The sequence below is a fragment of the Schistosoma mansoni genome, chromosome 1 (assembly GCF_000237925.1).
Source record: "Schistosoma mansoni strain Puerto Rico chromosome 1, complete genome".
Lineage (NCBI taxonomy): Eukaryota > Metazoa > Platyhelminthes > Trematoda > Strigeidida > Schistosomatidae > Schistosoma > Schistosoma mansoni.
The window spans coordinates 3,977,632-3,997,013 of record NC_031495.1 but is presented as its reverse complement, the minus strand read 5'-3'; the positions used below and the strand labels follow the sequence as shown (position 1 = coordinate 3,997,013).

Genomic DNA, 19,382 nt, shown 5'->3' with positions numbered 1-19,382 from the left:
TTTTTCTTTATTTTATTTTTTTACTTTGTTTGCTTTTTTTGTTGTTGTTGTTGAAATTACAAATGATTATGTAATAAGGTGAACGATAGTCTTTCAGTGATTAAGTGACAAGTTTCTTCTTTACTTTTTTCTTTTTCCCTTTTATCTTTTTTTGTTATTGAAATTATTCAATGGATTAAATCATTTAAATAAATATAATATTATTGAGAATATATCAATAAGATATTCTATATTGGAAGATGTATTTGTGAATTATATTAAAATGTATGAAAATAATCAATTGCCTAGTAACTAAAAAAACTAGTTTTCTTTTTTTTCCTTTTTTTCTTGTTGAAAATCATTGAAAGTACAAAGAATTACGTAATAAAGTGAATGATAGTCTTTCCAATGATTAAGAAACTAGTTTCTTTACTTTTACTCTATTTTTTCCTTTTTATTTTTGTAAATTTATTAAAACTACAAATGATTATGTAATAAAATGAATGATAGTCTTTCCACTAATTAAGAAACTAGTTTCTTCTCTTTTTTCTCTTTTTTACTTTTTTCTTTGCCTTCTTTTTCTTTTTTCCTTTTATCTTTTTTGTCGTTAAAACTAGATTTCTTTCTTTTTTCCTTTTTTTCTTTTTGCCGTTGTAAACTTATCAAAATTACAGATGATTACATAATAATTTGAATGATAACCTTTCCAGTGATTAAGAAATCAGTTTCTCTTTTACTTCACATTTTTCTACATTAGAAGATGTATTTGTGAATTATATTAAAATGTATGAAAATAATCAATTGCCTAGTGATTAAAAACTTGTTTTCTTTTGTTCTTTATTTTGTTCTTTTTTCTTTTTTTGTTGTTGTTGAAATCACAAATGAGTATGTCATAAAGTGAATGATAATCTTTCCATTAATTAAGAAACTAGTTTCTTTTTTCTTTTTCTTTATTTTTTACTTTTTTTCTTTTTTTTGTTGATATCATTTAACGGATTAGATCAATTAAAAGAAAGTAATGAATTGCCTAGTGATTAAGAAACTAGTTTCTTTTTCTTTACCTCCTTTTCTTTTTGTTGTTGAAATTTCAAATCATTATGTAATAAAGTGAGTGAAAATTTTTCCAGTGATTAAGAAACTAGTTTCTTTTTCTTTACTTTTTTCTTTACCTTTTTTTCTTTTTTTTTACTTTTTCTTTCCCTTCTTTTTTCATTTTTTCATTTTTGTTGCTGGCAACTTATTTAAATTACAAATGATTATGTAATAAAGTGAATGAGAGTCTTTCCAGTGGTATTAAAAGCAAATCATATATATAGATATATATACTTATTTGATTGTAATTAGCACTGAACATAGATATTCTCTATGATCTAATTTGTATTTTGTTTCTTTATTGTTCAATTCTCAATTAATTCAACTGTACGGTTTCTGTACACAGATTGTAATTAGATTCAATCATTTATGACAGAAATGGTTTTATCCTTATCATATCGAACAAAACAAAACAAAAAACAAACAAAAGTGATATCCCATCGTTTACTTTTTTGGACTGCCTTTTTTATTTTATTTTTCTTACCTATACACTTGTCTGTGATAAAGTTTGTTTGTTTGTTTTTTTTGCTCCATTGAATTGATGCTTATTACTTTTATGATACCATCTTGGATTTTAATTGGTTGAATTATTTTTGTGAATTTTTTTATATGTATGAATATTCAGTTTATTATTTCATTTTATTTGTTACCAAATAAATGGAGAATATGACTTTTTTTTCTTTTGTCTTTTATATATATAATATACTTAATATTTTTATTGGAATCATGTTCAGTAAAATTAGGAAATTTATCAGTCAGTCATGTGGTCAGGAATAACGTTCCGTGTGCTCGAATCGTTTGTCCTAGCGGTGTGAGGTGATAAAAGGACGTGAAAAGGGTTTGAATATGACCAACTTAGTCTCGTGTGCAGTTACAGGTATGAGGGCTAATACCACTTCTCGGCTGTCAACATCGTGGAAGGGTATTTCTTGAGGGACCTGAAAGGGAAGTTGGATTAATGTTGGTCTTAACAACCCAGGAGCGTGACCGCAATGCCCAAGAGACAACTGCTTGAGGTCGATCACGCACGGCCTTTTTGTCGGGGATTTTCGATAAGTTGGCTCCGTTCTTCAAGGGGCCTTACCGCCGGAGACGGAAATCCGTGGGATAAGGTGAGGTGTGCATTTTTAGTGTCGACTTTTTCTAACCCCACCTCTCCTTGTCGGAAGGCAGCACCGCTGTTATGCTGGTTGTCTGAAGGAAACACCTATATTGCCGTCACACTTCTGTACAGTCAGCAGTACGACTTCGAACCTTGGGTTTCCTGCTTTTAGTCTTACCACTCTTCAACCGACCTGTCTGGCATGGTAGGACCTTGAGGAACGATTGTTCCAGACAGTAGAGTTCGATTGGTTCATCACGAAAGGCAAGCCCGACCACCACGTCAAGGTAGCAGCAACGGTCAGGTTAGGAAATTCATAAACGAAATTGATCCAGTTGAACACATTTAAACAACTGGCAAAATAAACAAACCTTATTGTAACTATGAGAAAAGTCACCAAATTATTAAAATTATTTGGAGTGAAACATGCAAACTATTGGATACTAGATCAGAGTGGTTTAGAGGTTGAGCTTTGGCATACAAAACCGAAAATTACAGGCTGGAATTTCAGATGCAAAGTTGAGGATATGCATTGCTTCGGAGGTCCACACTAGAGTGAAACGGCCGTCCAATGCTCTTGGGTTTCCTTTGGGTGACTATAGAAATTACTACGTAGAAACCAGAGAACGGTCACACCATTGAAGAGTAAATAGCGATTGGTTTCATTTCTACTAATTTAGCCTATCTGTGCTATATCTTTATCACCCAGTCTCTTCATAGGTTCAGTGATGGATAATATTTCAGTGCTGCATTAAAAACGGACTAGTAACTGTACTGTCTAGCCATTCTACTGACTGTGAAACCGACTATTTATATTCTTTTTTCAGGCATGTGTGATCGATATCACAATGAAAATGAGTATAAGAAATGCCTACTGTCCTGTCATTTCAATTATGCAGCTTACGTAGTTAAATTTATTACTACGTAAATCTCAATGGTAACGTTTAAGATTAATGTGGAATGAAATCCGCCAGGAAGCAGATTTTTCTTCCCCCCTCCACAAGTCGCCAGATATGCTTTGGTGATAAGCATTGGCTAACTCAGAACCCAGATACACAGGTTTCTCATGAAAACTTGCAAACATTCTGCATCTTTCACTTGGTGCTGTTTACTTGTATCTTCCCATTGTTATTTAGGACTGCAATTGATTAGTCTCTTGTTGGCATATCTACGTCTTCGCAAGTAGCCTAATGCTATTAAAAATCTGATTAACTAAATATTATACCAAATTAAAATCCAACTTACAATACGTTTAACTGAGATCATAAACCGAAAAATGTTAGACCACCATTGAAAACCTGGAAGCACTGAACTGCTGTCTCACCCTAGTATGTAGCACCTCGACAGTGCACACCAACGTCCGGTTCTTCCAAGTTTTCAACGATTATTTACTTACACCTGTTACACCTCAAGGAGGAACATAGGCCGCACACCAACATTCTCCATCCAACCCAGTCCTGCGCAATCCTTTACCGTTGTTGTTCATCCTTTTTATATCTGCTTCTATTTCCCAACATAATGTGTTCTTTGGCCTTCCTCTTTTCGATTTCCCTCCCAGATTCCAAGTTAGGGATCGCCTCGTGATGCAGTTTGATGACTTCCTCAATGTATGTCCTATCCACTACCACCTCTTTTCTTAATTTCCTCCTCAACTGGAAGCTGGTTTGTCCTCTCCCACAGAAGGCTGTCGCTGATGGTATCCAGTCAATGGATGTTGGGTATCCTACGTAGACAACTGTTTATAAATACTTTTACCTTCTTGACGATGGATGTAGTAGTTCTCCATGTTTTAGCTCCATACAGTAGGACTGTCTTGACGCTCGTATTGAAGTTTCTCACTTTGAAGTTAGTTGATAGTTGTTTTGAGTTCCATATGTTCTTCAATTGTAGAAATGCTGTCCTTGCTTTGCCAATCCTCGCCTTTACGTCTGCATCCGACCCCCCTTGTTCATCATTGATGCTTCCCAGATTCGTGAATGTTTCTAAATCTTCCAGAGTTTCTCCATCAAGTAGGACTGGGTTGGTGTTCTCCGTGTTGTATTTGAGAATCTTGCTTTTTCCTTTGTGTATGTTGAGGTCTAGTGATGCAGAGGCTGCTGCTATATTTGCTGTCTTCGTTTGTATTTGTTCGTGTGTATGAGATAAGAGGGCTGCGTCATCCGCGAAATCCAAATCTTCTAATTGTTTCTGAGATGTCCATTGTATTCCGTGCTTCCCCTCAGATGTCGAAGTCACCAACTGGTCAGTCTCTTATTGGCATATGTGCATACTGTGCTTATTACCTCGATATTGCCTTAATTCACAAGTATTATAATCAAAGATGGATAGTGAATAGCAATTGAATCCCGGATGTGCGTTTCGTACTACTTGGGACTTGTCAGCTGGATGTACCTGCATCTGAGAGTCGATGTTCACTCTAGGACTCGAACCTAGTACCAACATATTAGATTGTCTACACTAGAGTTAGTCCAAATTACAAACTAATTTAATCTCAGCCATCAGTAAAAACCGGAGAGAACTAAACAGTCGTTTTGTTTTAATATGAGGCATACCTAACGAAAATGTTGCATTGAAGACCACTTAATTATCACTTATCGGTTTATACTTCATTATTGGGCGAGATAATAATAAAAAAATATCCTTTAGAAACTTTTATTTGACATAACAAAAAGATAAGATCGTGTTGAACTATATAACCAGAAACAGTTTCTTTGAAATCTGAAGGTTTAAAGAAAGTCAGTTACTATTCAGAAGTATTAGTATCCTCACATCCTGTTATAACACTGAGGTTAGATCGTTTTCGACACGTATTGATGGTTGATCCAAAAACCTCTTCCATCCTATTCAATCGTCAAACTCCAAAGTTATCCAAGAAAATGTTCCCTTAAACAATACGATTTTACAGATGCAAATGTTTTATCAAAATATTCAACCGTGTATAAAAGAAGAGCCACATATATGGAGAAATCGACGTGTTCTTCTACAAATAACATCTACATACTGTAGATATCTTCTTACAACTGTAAAATTCCTCCTACAAGAAATCGTTCGCTGAAGGTAACACAAACCGCAATTAAGGTTCCATTACATAACATTCAATAGATGAGATAGTCTTCCTATATGTTCAACATATACGTCAAAGTGATTTCACTATTGTAAAATGAATTTACTTAACATACATCAATTTCCATTTGTTGAATACACTGAATTGTAAAGAGTTATTCACTTTGTTCCTGATGAACTTGGAACCCTATGAAAATATTACTGTGGTTCTCAAGAAATCTATAAACATTCTGTTGAATTTGATAAAGTTACACAATTGTGAAGTCATTGAACAATAAATGAGCAGAAATTCATGATTCTCTGATTTCCAATAGTTCATCAACTGATATCAACATCAACTAATCAGAATATTCTATCTTGAAACTTGAAAGGATTGAAATGAATAGCCGATGAATCAAATTACTTATTATCATTATGATGTTGTTGTTTACAGACAAGTTATGACATGTCAATGATGAATTATTGAATGAAGTATCAATTCGAATCACATACATCTCATGTTGATGAACACAAACAAAATATTATGTTCCATAGAAAGAGAACACACCCATCTTTATTACTTCAACTATGAAGTTATTCATTTCTTTGTATTACCATAACATCTTGAATAAATAACAACAGAGTTATTGTGTCATTATTTGAATAATTATGTAAACATGTTAAGTTATATTATTGGTTTACAAATGATAATGATGTTTGCAGTAGTAAGGCGGATGTTTGTTGGAGGTAGTTAAGTTGGTTGAGCAGATAACAAGTTTAACTCTGATTATGGTGAAAATGTTACCATTCTTTATGAATGAAGTATGTGTACGAGTGTTCGAGACTCACTCAATGACGATAACTATTGAGATCACGAATAAACCAAAGATAAATAAGCACTTAAAACTCGAGAGCAATGTACAGTGATATCTTCCTAGTTTGAGTCTTTTGAGTAGTACTGATGTATATGCTCACAAGGGATTCTAAACAATGGACTCCGTCTCACAGTAAAAGCTTAACATTTAGATCAAGGAATCAGTATGTGATGGTGGATATATATATATTCAATCAATTTGATACACTTGAAGTGATATATACAACGTTCGAGTCTCAGTGTGAATATCAATACTGTGGTACATGTACATCCAACTAACCAGCTTTTTGTAGCATGAAATAGACATTGTAGATACCATTGATAGCCATGTGTCAGTATTGCAGATGGTGTGAGCAAATAGATATATTCAGTTTAGTACAATTATTAGATAATGATGAGTTCAATTTGATGTGAATTTTTGTGGTGTGGGTTACTAATATCCCCATAGGTAGTATATGGTGATAGTCAGGCATAGAATGTATTTTGGTAGAAGATCGATAAGGAACAAACAGGAATGAAGCGCAATCGGTATGAAAATGCATGAACAATGAAATCAGAGAAGATGGACTGATATTTACAGAAGGAACAGTCAAGATCGAGACAATTGATTGATAGATAATTCCTTGAAAAAGCTTGGACCAGATTACCAGGCGAAACGTTGGGTTTAATTAAAATTCATTCGCTGAGATTTTACAAATATATTATTCCTATTTAATGTCTTACATCAACTCGGCGCTCAAATACTGTGAAACTATTCGCTCTAATTTAGACGAGAGTTCTTATATAAATTGATTGATAGTTTGCAAATTAACTGTATGGTTGTCAGATTTTACTAAGAAAGTCAGTAATTTTCGTGTCAGATACATTCGATTGTTCCCACTTGTGTTCTCATTCACTACACCGTTCGCTTCTGATCAATTGCAGTCCTAAACGTCAATGAGAAGATTCAATCAAACATTACCAAGTGAATTTAAACTTCATCCCATTGCACAAGCAAGTGGCTATCAGGACTCAGTAGCTAACTGGATAATGCGATGTCGTTTGAAGCGAACGGTACTGGGTTCAAGTCTCAAAGCAAACATCAACTCTGAAATGCAGGTACATCCAGCTGACGAGTCCCAACTAAGACGAAATGCACGTCATAGATTCTAGCGATAGTCATTATCCATCTTTGCTTACAATGCTTGTGAATTAAGGCAATATCGAGGCAATAAGCACAGTATGTACATATGCCCATAAGAGACTGACCAGTGGCAGTCCTAAACATCAATGGGAAGATTCAAACAAGTAATACCAAGTGAATTTAGATATTGTTTAGTTTTTATGTACATTTCACTTGAACTGTTATTTTCATGTGATTCTCTTTTTCTCTTTCAAAATAGATTCAATGCTTAAAGGTGGAACTTAGTTTATGAAAATTGACACCTTAATTGTTTACTAAATATTTATATATACATGGTTATTGTTATGTAACTAAGTTAACAAAGACTGAAATGTTCATTATTTCTTTGTAAATAACAAATTAATGAAAATTAGACTAAATGTAAAGAGAGTTTACAATGAATAAATTAATATGAATTAAGTGATTTAATATAGTTGAAATCATGAGTCAATTGAAGCTAGACTGGACGGCTGTTTCATCCTATTGTCGGACTCCTCAGCAGTGCGCAGCCACGATCACGCTTTGCGTGATTCCAACCCAGGACATATCAGTCTTGCGCGCGAACACTTAACCTCTAGACCTTTGAGCCGGCATCCGACGGTGTTTTACGTCTAACTTCAACCAATCCCCGAAATTGAACGATACAACCTCTATTGTCCAGTGCTTCCAGGTTTTACATGGTGGTCTAGCTTCATTAACTCATGATTTCAATTACTGAAATTACTATATTATCCACAAAAACCCATTCTGGGATTAATATCAATTAGAAAAGCATCTCTTCAGTATAGGTGAAAAAATCTGTCAATAGGGGAAAAGTTTAACATTGTCAGATCAAGAATATTCACAGATGAATATACGTTAGAACTCTTAAGGTTTCTACTTCATTTCTTTTGTCATATGGTTTGAAGTATATAAACATCTAATAGTATGAAAGACATATCTAGGGATATTTTAACTGAGAAAGTATATCCACATCTTTTCATTATAAAAGTTGAAAAATTATGACTAATAAAGCCGTGATCATTAGAGTCTAATCTGTATTGGGTGGAGACTGATATTCACATCACACAATGGATGAAGGATTGCACAATATTATGAATCGACTGAAGCTAGACATTGGATTCCGGCTCCGTGTTCTAGAATATCACTAATTTCCTATTGAAAAAATCTTCATATTAGTATTTAACAGAATTTAGAATAAAATATATAAACTGACGAAGATTCGAAATTCTTAAAAATAAGGTACATTATTCCTTTAAATAGCAATAAGCAGACAAACAATCAGATTTAACAATTCAATTGAGGAGAACAAATGGATTCGATTAGCGACGAATTCATTGTTCAATTTACATTGGAAACTTCATTTATAAGCTACAAAGTTAATGAAACAAACATCTGTTCTTTATTTTCAGTTAGTATTCCTACAAACTTATTCAACAGTTTATCATATATTAGATGAGATGAAATGAATGTCAGGTGAAAATTTTAACTATTCATGGATGGACTACTTACTTACTTATTTACATACTTACGTACCTACGTATTTACGCCTGTTATCACTCGTGGGGGAGCATAGGCCACACAATAGCATTCTACATACAACTCCTTTCCAGTTGCGACTCATCGTTTTGATGCCTGCTTCTAGTTCTCGATGCATTATGTTCTTAGGCATTCCACTTTTTCGTTTCACTTCAGAATTCCAAGTTAGTGATCGACTCCTGATGCATGGTAAGCAGAGATGGATTCAAACAAACAACACTGAATGAATTTAGACTCCTGATTCAGTTTGGTGATTTCCTCAATGTATATTCTATCCAGTTCCAACATCTTTTCCTAATTTCCTCCTCAGATGGAAGTTGGTTTGTTCTCTCCCATAGTAGGATGTTGCTGATGGTATCCATTCAACGGACGTTGAGTATCTTGTGTAGACACACAATTGATAATAAATACTTGTAATTTCTGATGATTGTTGTGGTAGTTGTTCAAGTTTCAGCACCATACAGTAGAATTGTTTTGACGTTCATATTGAAGATTGTGATTTTGATGTTGACTGATGGTTGTTTTGAGTTACATATGTTCTTGAGTTGTAGGAATGCTGTCCTTGTTTTGCCAATCTTCTCATTTACATCTTCATCGTATCCTCGCTGTTCATCGATGATGCTGTCCAGGTGGGTGAAAGATTCCACATCTTTCAGAGTTTCTCCATTGGATGTGATTGTGTTGGTGTTCTTTGTGTTGAATTTGAGTATCTTGATTTTTCCCTAGTGTATGTTGAGGTCTACTGATGCAGAGGCTGTTGCTGCACTAGTTGTCTTCATCTGCTTTTGTTAGTGTGTATGGGACAGAAGGGTTAGGTCTTCTGTGAAGTCCAAATCATTTAATTGATTCCTAACTGTCCATTATATTCCGCGCTTTGCGTCAGATGTCGAGGTCTTCACAATTCAGTCGACCATCAGAAGAAAGAGGAAAGGTGAGAGTAGTCAGCCTCGTCTGACTCCGGTCCTCACTTAAAATGTGTCTATCGACTGTCCTCCAAGCACTCCTTTGGACTGTATGGATAGACTATGCTGTTTAGTTATTTTCGAATTATTCATCCGAGATAAACACGTTTACATATTATCGTTATCAATTCATCGTTTTTATTGACTCACATCATGATAATCTTTAAATGTATATAAATGACACACTGACCTACGAAAAAAACTTCAAAACCCTGATTATTGGGGCTACAAGTTCGTGTTTAACAGATAAAATAAGGTAAGAAATAGTATATATAGAAGAGTGCCTTATAAAATATGGATGTACAAAACAGTTTATTCCCATGTATTAATAAATGATCACAGAAAGTCTCAAACAAAGAGCTGTTAACAGAAAATCTGTCTTCATCTGTCTTGAATTCAAAGGTGAGGAAACTTCCGATAGGATCGATTGAAGCAGCACTGAATAGAATCTTTCTTTTATCCCATCTATTTTCAGTGTATAACGCTAAACGTTTCTTGAATCAATCAAGAGTGAGTCAGTGTCCTTCTGAGGTTACGTCTAAATATATTCAGGAATTCACAGGTACTTGTGGATTGAAGTGTATAGGAAGGACTGAGAAAAAGGCATCTACAAGTTTTTCCGAATATATTTGCTGCAAGTTGTGCCTGGAAAGAGGCAGAGTATTCAGAAGTGCGATCACTAAACACTTAATAGTTACTGAACGCAGAGTCGTTTCGAAAGTGTTTAAAGTAATTAATAAGCAGCGTACACTACTTATACTCAGCTTTGCAGAGGTCATTACCATCAAGCGCTCTCTATTCGATAGTTGAATACTGGAAGAAAGTGTAGTAAACCTCTAATTGTCATGATGAGATAGTTAGTTATAATACTCTAACGTTCACCAATTACAGTAGTTGATAACTTAAAATATGAAATATTTCACTGTCATTCACTCACAACGTTAGCGTTAGTTCTATGTCAATTAGGTGCCTGGATTATCATTCGTTTGTTCACAAATTGTTTTTAAACATTATCTCTTTATTATTACTTACAACTTCATCTCTTCTCCCTTTATTTATGATTTCATCTTAATCCATGTCAATACTAATCAATCTGAACTATTATGTTGAATATATTGTTTCCCCTAGCTTCTATAACATTTCCAAATAGATTTCGTTGATGTTTGTAATGATATTACCAGGTGATTTAGTGGTTAGAATTCCTGGTTTTCACCCAGGCGGCTCAGGTTCGATTCATGGAGCGGTAGCACTTTAAGGAACGGTATAAAGAAAGACCGAAGAACACTTTGCATCGAGAATCGGAAGTAAACATCAAAAGGATGAATAGGTAACTGGAACCATCTGGAAAGAATTGCCCATGACAGAGCTAGATGGAAAATGCTGGTGAGTGACCTATGCTCCTCCACGAGAGGTGAGAGTTGTAAGTAAGCAAGTAAATTTAATCTGTTTGCAGTTGATGAAAAGCCTTGAAATAAGATGGATTTATTGATTAAAGAGTAATATGATAATAATAATACTTTTACCTTGTCCTGTAATAGTGTGGTGTGCACTTCTATTGTGGATAGATATAAGTAAAATGTAGCAGAAATAGGGTGTGGAATGCTTACTAGCAAAAGAAATAAAGAGAACAGAAAGGAAAGTGGAGAGCTTTTAGAATAACAACAGAATTATAAGGATGATGTAGATTGTAAAGGAAAACTCAAAGAAGATATCAAAATGATGTATTTAATATATGATTTTCATATTTTACAAAGGTGCTGTGTAATATCGCATGTAAACAATAAATTAGTTAAGCAAAGATGGGATAGTGGCTAGCAGTGGAATCCAGTTTGACGCACTTTTCGTCGTATTTGGGACTCTTCAAATGGATGTACCTGCGTCTCAGAGATGATGTTCACTCTGGGATTCTGACCCACTACCTTTGGCGTCAAACGCCACCGCGTTATCCAGTTAGGTACAGAGTCCTGATAGCCACTTGCTTGTGCATTGGGGTGAAGTTTAAATTCACTTTATACTATTTACTTAATGCTTACAATTTATATTTAGGACTGCAATTGATCAGAAGCGAACGGTGTAGTGAATGACAACGCAAGTGAGATGCAGGTACATCCAGCTGACGAGTCCCAAATACGACGAAGCGCGCGTCAAACTGGATTCCTCTGCTAGCCACTATCTATCTTTGCTGACCATGCTTGTGAAATAAGGCTTTATCGAGGCAATACGCACAGTATGCACATATGCCAATTAGAGACTGACCATTTGCAGTCCTAAACATCAATGGGAAGATTCAAACAAACAATACTAAGTGAATAAATTAGTTGTTCCCATCCAGTCTCCATTCACTACAGTAGTATTATTAATATGCAAAAATGGTCGTCATAAATTAATGTCAACAATGAAAGCAAAGTTGTATTGTATTTTGAATTTTATAAAGTTTCTAAATGCTAACAAATGGATATGTATTAAGTGTAATTCATATAAAGAACGTACGTCAGCTAAGAATACTTCAGCAGTATGAAATCGTAGCTTCAAACTTGAACTGAGCACTGTTATTATTACTAGAAACGACAATAAAAGATAAAAAGGCAACAGTAAAATCACTCACCTGAGCTATATATCTTCACTTCAATTGAATTGAAGATAATATCGATTAGTCTGTTCAAAGTGCTCTTTAAGCAAAAAGAAGTTGATCATAAATTAGTCAAATATACATACACTTAGAATTCCTTATAGGAAAATAAGATGTTCTACTAAAAGTACTTAATAATCGAATGGAAAACTAGACAATTTCAGTCCTACTGGAGGTCATCACGTGGTTCATATAGCTCAGTGGTAACGTCTCGGACTGTGAAGCTAGGTGATACGGTATCGAATCAGTCAGGGAGCATCAGTTCCCTCAAGACTACAGGTACACCTTGCTGATGAGTGCCAAATAGCACGAAACGTAGGTTCAGGGTTTCTTGTTGACTACCTTTAACCACCATCTCAACTAAACAATCATATTGTAATGAACGAGAGCACCTTTTTGTGGACAACGGAATGCATCTGAATACAAAATTACAGAATGTCTAGATAAAATCCGAGAACCATACAGTAAATACTTCATTTACAAAATGTCTATCAGTTGTTTTAGATTTTATTGTTTCTTCATTTCCACACCAATCACTTTCTGTTCTCATTCTCTTCTCTTCAATCTTTTCAACCTTCTATCTCCATACATTACATATCCAATCGATGCTATATACTACTTATATCTGTCGACATCAACAGTATACATCATAATACTCTTAATTAAATCAAATTGTGATACCTATATTCGTCTGATGGTCATATGATGTATGCATCTTTCATATACTTTGTTTATTTAATCTATTGTATACACTTCCATGTTTCTAATTGTTTATACATTGTTTTAATGAATAGATTGGTTATATGATTAAAAATAAACTTATGTAAATAAGTTGTATGCATTTCAAAACTTATATCATTGTGTACTTCAAAGATACATCAGGGTGTAAAGAGTAACTTTAGAACTTCCTTAGAGTATCTTTTTCTTTAATGTATACCATGTTTTAGTTTCAAGTTATACATGTGCTTCAGAAAATATCGATTAATATCAGAAGGGGTTTTTGTGGATATTATAGTCAATTGAAGCTAGGTCACTATGGAAAACCTAGAAGCACTGGACAGCGGTTTCATCTTAGTGTAGGACTCCTCAGCGGTGCGCATCCACGAGTTCAAGTTTCAGGTTCAATGATTTTGGGATATCTTTCATTAATACTTAGTATATAATGAAGACTACATTTATTGTATTATACGCCTGGAATTATGTTTATGTAAAATAAGAAGAGTGAGTTCAGAACTGATGACGAAGTTATTTAATATCTATGACGTTCCGCATTTATTCACAGAAAAATTCATAGAGAATGTTGAAATTATGGATATTCGAATTACGGGATTTTAGGTATTTAAAGACCAAGGATTTTCCGATATATATAAATATTCTAGGTTCAATCCTAGAAGGAGGATCATGCGAGTCTGACTTAGGTTAGTATTGTACTAGGATGTAACAGATCTTCAAAGATACTTGATTTTTTTTCAATTATGATGTGTTGGTTAATGTTACTCTGTATCAGGAGTTGTAAATTAAATGAGACTATCTAGTAGGTGATTGTGAATAATGTACAGTTACATGATACTCTCTGTTGTTACTGATTTACAACTTATGACAAAGATCTACATAAACATAGGCCATCAACTCTAGTCATTTATATGTGTTTACTTCCAAGTGATTATTTAGTTATGTAATATATGGATTTCTGCACAAAAAAAGTAACCACTTAACGTGAAAGTTCTCGCGTGGAATTGATTTATACATTTAGGCAATCATGTGGAAGTAAACATAACTAGACGAAAACATAGTGGTTGAGGTTTATACTTATTTCATTATTAAAGATGAAGTCGAACAAATGACAGATAAGGTCATAATTATTAGTAATTGGGGTAAAAAATGAAAACTATCTGGTTTCATATTCTAAAAAAAAACTAATCTAACTTGTAGTGTGATGTGGTCTACTTATATCCATATAAGTAGTATATAATGAGGGTCAGACATAGAATGTAGTTTGGTAGAAGATCGATAAGGAACAAACAGGAATGAAGCGCAATCGGTATGAAAATTCATGAACAATGAAATCAGAGAAGATGGACTGATATTTACAGAAGGAACAGTTAAGATTGAGACAACTGATGGTTATTTTGCAAATGAACTGTTCACTGTATGGTCATCAGAATTTAGTGAGATAGTCTGTAATTTTGTGCTTAAATACATTCGATTGTAGATCAGAGGGGGTTTTGTGGAGAATTTAGTATTTTCACTGTTGAAATCAGGAGTCAATTCCTTGAGTTCTAGTGGGAAGCAGTGGCCAGTGGTGGACGTACCAAGTCTGTTGAAGAGATATCAACTCACTGAAGTAATTGGTGAACGGTCGCTCAAAATCGTGGATTGGTTGAAGTTAGACATTAACACTGTTGGATGCCGGCTCAGTGGTCTATAGGTTAAGGGCTCTGGCTCGAGACTGGTAGGTCCTGGATTCGAATCTCGCGAGTGCGGGATCGTGGATGCGCACTGCTGAGGAGTCCCATAATAGGAAGAAGTGGTCGTCCAGTTCTTTCAGGTTTTCGATGGTGGTCTAGCTTCACTTGACTCATGATTTCAACTATTAAAGTTACTATAATATCCACAAAAATCCCTTCTGATAATAATCGATATTTTCTGAAGCACATGTACAACTTGATACTGGTAGGTTCTGGATTCGAATCTCGCGAGTGCGGGATCGTGGATGTGCACTACTGAGGAGTCCCATAATAGGACGAAACGGCAGTCCAGTGCTTGTAGGTTTTCGATGGTGGTCTAGCTTCAATTGACTCATTCGATTGTCCCCAACTAGTGTTTTGTTCACTACAATGGACTTTAATAGATAGATAGAAAACGATATAAGTAAGAGAGAGATATGTTTGTAACTACGACAAAAAATTGTTGCCATGGTTTCTTTCTATGTTCAGGTTGGAAACACTAAGTAGAAGGGGTAACTCAATCTGTCACTCCTTATTCCTTACATATTTCGGATTTTTTTTTCAATATATTCACATCGTATATCCGTTATATTCCTGAAGGTAGCAATTATCAAACGTTTGGTCCAATTTTGAAATATGTTTCGAAGAATATGTTCAAAAAGAAAGATGTAAAAGGCGTACTTTTCTATTCATTATATTTACTTGATTGATCCAATGATTGATCATCTTTTTCATTGAAATCAACAAGAGATCAGTGTTGACTGAAATTATGTGATTAATTAAGAGATAATGTTTAGAAACATATGTTTCAATCGACTCATGCTTTCAACTATGAAAATACTGAAATCTCCACAAAACCCCTTCTGATTATAATCATATGCTCACTAGTGACTGACTTCAAGAGATATTTCCTTGAGTTCTAGTGGGAAGCAGTGGCCAGTGGAGTTCAAACCACATCTGTTGTGAGATAGGAACTCACTGATTATGTTAAACTTTATTGAAAATTTAAGTGAAATCAAAGGATCGTCTGTAATCTGGTCTATTTCAATGTTCAATCGTATCGAACTGAATATGCAGCTATATGAATACAATCCAATAATAAACGAATATCTATAGTATAAAGAGAGACTATAAATTTTTCACAGAATTAAATCACAAAATAATCTTAGCTAGATTACCGTTTGAAAATTGGACGCATTGGACAGCCTTTTGATCCTAGTTTGTGACCAGTCAGCAAAAATGTGAAGATCCTTTAATATTCACAACTCTGTATACTAATAATAGTGAACATGTGCCCATTAATGACTAGCTTCATGATTTACATCTGAAGTCCTGGTGCAAAGCAGTGACTAGTGTAGTTCTACTGTGTAGGATGTGATTCTATCGTCCACCAAAAGGAATGTATGAAGAATATACAACATGTCATGAGTTATCTATCGGATGGTGATCTAGAAGTTAAACGTTTATGTGTAAGACTGATGATATTGTGCTTGAATCCTATGTAGGAAGTCAGGGATGAGCACTGCCCAGGTCTACCATACTAGGACCAGATAGCTGTCCAGTACTAACAGATTTTCAATGTTGGTCTAGTTAAGATCAGTTTGTTATTCAAAACTGAATACATTTTTTCGATTTATTTGTATTGTAACATCTCGGTTTCCAAATGAAACAGAGAAATTATATATATATATATATATATATATATATATATATATATATATATATCGGATTGATTCTTATAATTACTCATTCAATAAATTCCACACACATTGTCAATTGTCAGCCCCCAAATGCCCTGGTACGGCCGAGAGTGGGGAGAGTACGCTCTCTCTCTCTCTCCAAACGCCCTAACATGCCCACGCGTATATAGCCTCTGCCACAGAAAACCTACTCACTGCATTCTCGTGGCATTACTGTTGTTTACGAAATTGAGAGGATAGAAAGCGAATATCCGGCGCTTTAACCGGGTCGATGAACACGGAGAGTCTGACTAGGGAAGTTGGAAAACCCTGATTACAAACCAATGGTGCACATGGGCTATAGTATATTGAGGGAGTCAATCGTTAGTCATCGACTACCATGAGAGGGCATCTCCTCACGATGCTCCACTACTTCCTGGATCAGATCTTGAGGTTATAGGCACCGGGTTTGGCACCCTAAGAAAACCACCTACTTCAGTTCGGGCACGTGGGCAGTGTCACAGCCCTCACACAAATCAAATGAGATTTGTGCGGCACATATATATCTGGTGCCTCCTCGTACCAATATTTATGTGTTAAAATAAATAAATAAAATCAATTGTCGTTAGAAAGATTTGGTCAAACACTAATCCTATTTCATTAACTTAGACTATAAAATGATTTCTTTCACAACAGTTTAAATAATTAAATTCATTTAGTATTCCTCGTTTGAATCTTCCCATCGATGTGTTAGGACTGCAATTGGTCAGTCTCTAATTGACATATGTGCATTCAAACAAGCAATACTAAATGAATTTAAACTTCACCCCATTGCACAAGCAAGTGGCTATCAGGCTATCAGTGACCGAGTGGATAACGCGATGGCGTTTGAAGCGAGGGTACTGAGTTCGAGTGTTAGAGTGAACATCAACTCTGAGACGCAGGTACATCCATTGGACGAGTCCCAAATATGACGAAAAGCCCGTCAAACTGGATTCCTCTGCTAGCCACTATACATCTCTGCTTACCAAGTTTAGATAATTGAATGAATATTTTCTCTCAATGTAAGTAAATGTTTAAAACGTAGGCGGTATTTTCAATTGCTAACTGTTTATGTACATAGAGAAGAAATTTTCGACTCCATGTAATTAACACTTGAAATTCTTCGACATTTTTATCTTTAAAAAAAATTGATTCATGATCTCAACTATCAAAAGTAGTATAATATTCACAAAACCCTTTTCTGATAATAATCAACATATGCTCATTAGTGACTGGTTCCATGAGGTATTTCCTGGAGTTCTAGTGAGAAGCAGTAACCAGTGGAGTTCAATCAGGTCTGTTGTGAAGTACTAACTCACTGAAGACATTGGTGATTAGTTGCTCAACTTCGTGGATTGGTTGAAGTTATACATTAACACCGTTGAATTCTGGCTCAATGGTCTAGTGGTTAAGCGCTCGCGCGTGAGACTGATTAGTCCCAGGTTCGAATCTGGCGAGGCGGGATCATGGATGCGCACTGCTGAGGAGTCCCACAGTAGGAAGAAACGGCCTTGAAGCAGTGCTCTCAGGTTTCTCAAGGTGGTCTAGCTTCAAATGATTCATGATCTCAACTATCAGAAAAAAAACTGATTTGTAAAAGTCAACATTATGAATCGACGCTATACTTTTGATTTTCATACTTTTTATGTAATTTTATATACAGAGTTGTAAGCTTTTATCATCAGATTCATGAAGCAACTCTTTTATCGATGTTCTAACAGTGAAGAGTGTATATATATATATATATATATACCGACATCTTTTATTCAGAATTAAAAGACTAATCACATCTATTTTCATAGTTGAATTCATCAATCACTTGAAGCTAGACCACCATGGAATAACTGGAAGCACCAGACAGCCGTTTCTTCCTAGTCTAGGACTCCTCAGCAGTGCGCATCTATTACTCCCAGTTTCTCCATAGTGATCTAGCTTCAAATGACTAATGAATTGAACTAGAAAAATAACTAAAATCTTCATTAACCCCCCCCCATTCTAATAATAGTAATTATCTATTTTCAACAACTTCCCCCGTATATTAGCTAGTTTCAATAATGATTTTCATCATCATTAAAACATACTTGAAAGTGTTAATCATTTGAATCTTTACTATTTTTTTTATAACTACTTAATTCATATGTGGGCAGTAATATGAAGTACAATGTGTAATTGTTACGAAATGAAATTGTATACATATCTATGCTATTTTGATGAGTTAATGTACATATTCTTCATTGTATAGACGTTTACATAATACACATTACGTAACCATCTCAATGATTATGTAACATTATATTATACAAATATACCTTCGTTTTTTTTTTAACAATCTAGTTTACATTACATTATTACATCATTAGTATTGAATGATTAATACAACTAACAATCAAGCTATTATAAGCTACAATAAGGAACTTATGATGAGAAAAAGAAAAACAAACAAACAAACGAACAAACAAGCAAACGAACAAACAAACAAACGAGAAACAACCGAGGAACAAACGAGAAACAAACAACGTTTCAAATGTTTTCACCTTCTATTTAACACAAATACGCATATGTATATACATTATACAAAGTAGAATTACTAGAGAACTTATTCTCTATGTAAATAATTCAATGTTTATTGATTAACAGATTGTTTCATAATAGAATTTATGGTGTTATTAGATCAATGATCGAATAAATCATTGAGAGGAAAACAAAATCGTTGGTAACATGTCCTGTTATTTTTGGTGGTGTTATTGTTGTTATCGTTGTTGATAAATCAGGTGTAAGGAGGGGGGATTGTGGAGATTTTAGTAATTTTATATAGTTGAAATCATGAGTCAAT

At 34.6% G+C, this 19,382-nt stretch overlaps 1 non-coding gene across 1 annotated transcript; it reads left to right on the top strand.

The window, feature by feature from the left end:
- The first annotated feature begins 10,928 nt into the window (after positions 1–10,928).
- On the top strand, positions 10,929–10,999 carry Smp_tRNA_01498_Glu_TTC.1.1. The gene has a single exon. It is a non-coding gene (tRNA).
- Positions 11,000–19,382: the final 8,383 nt, after the last annotated feature.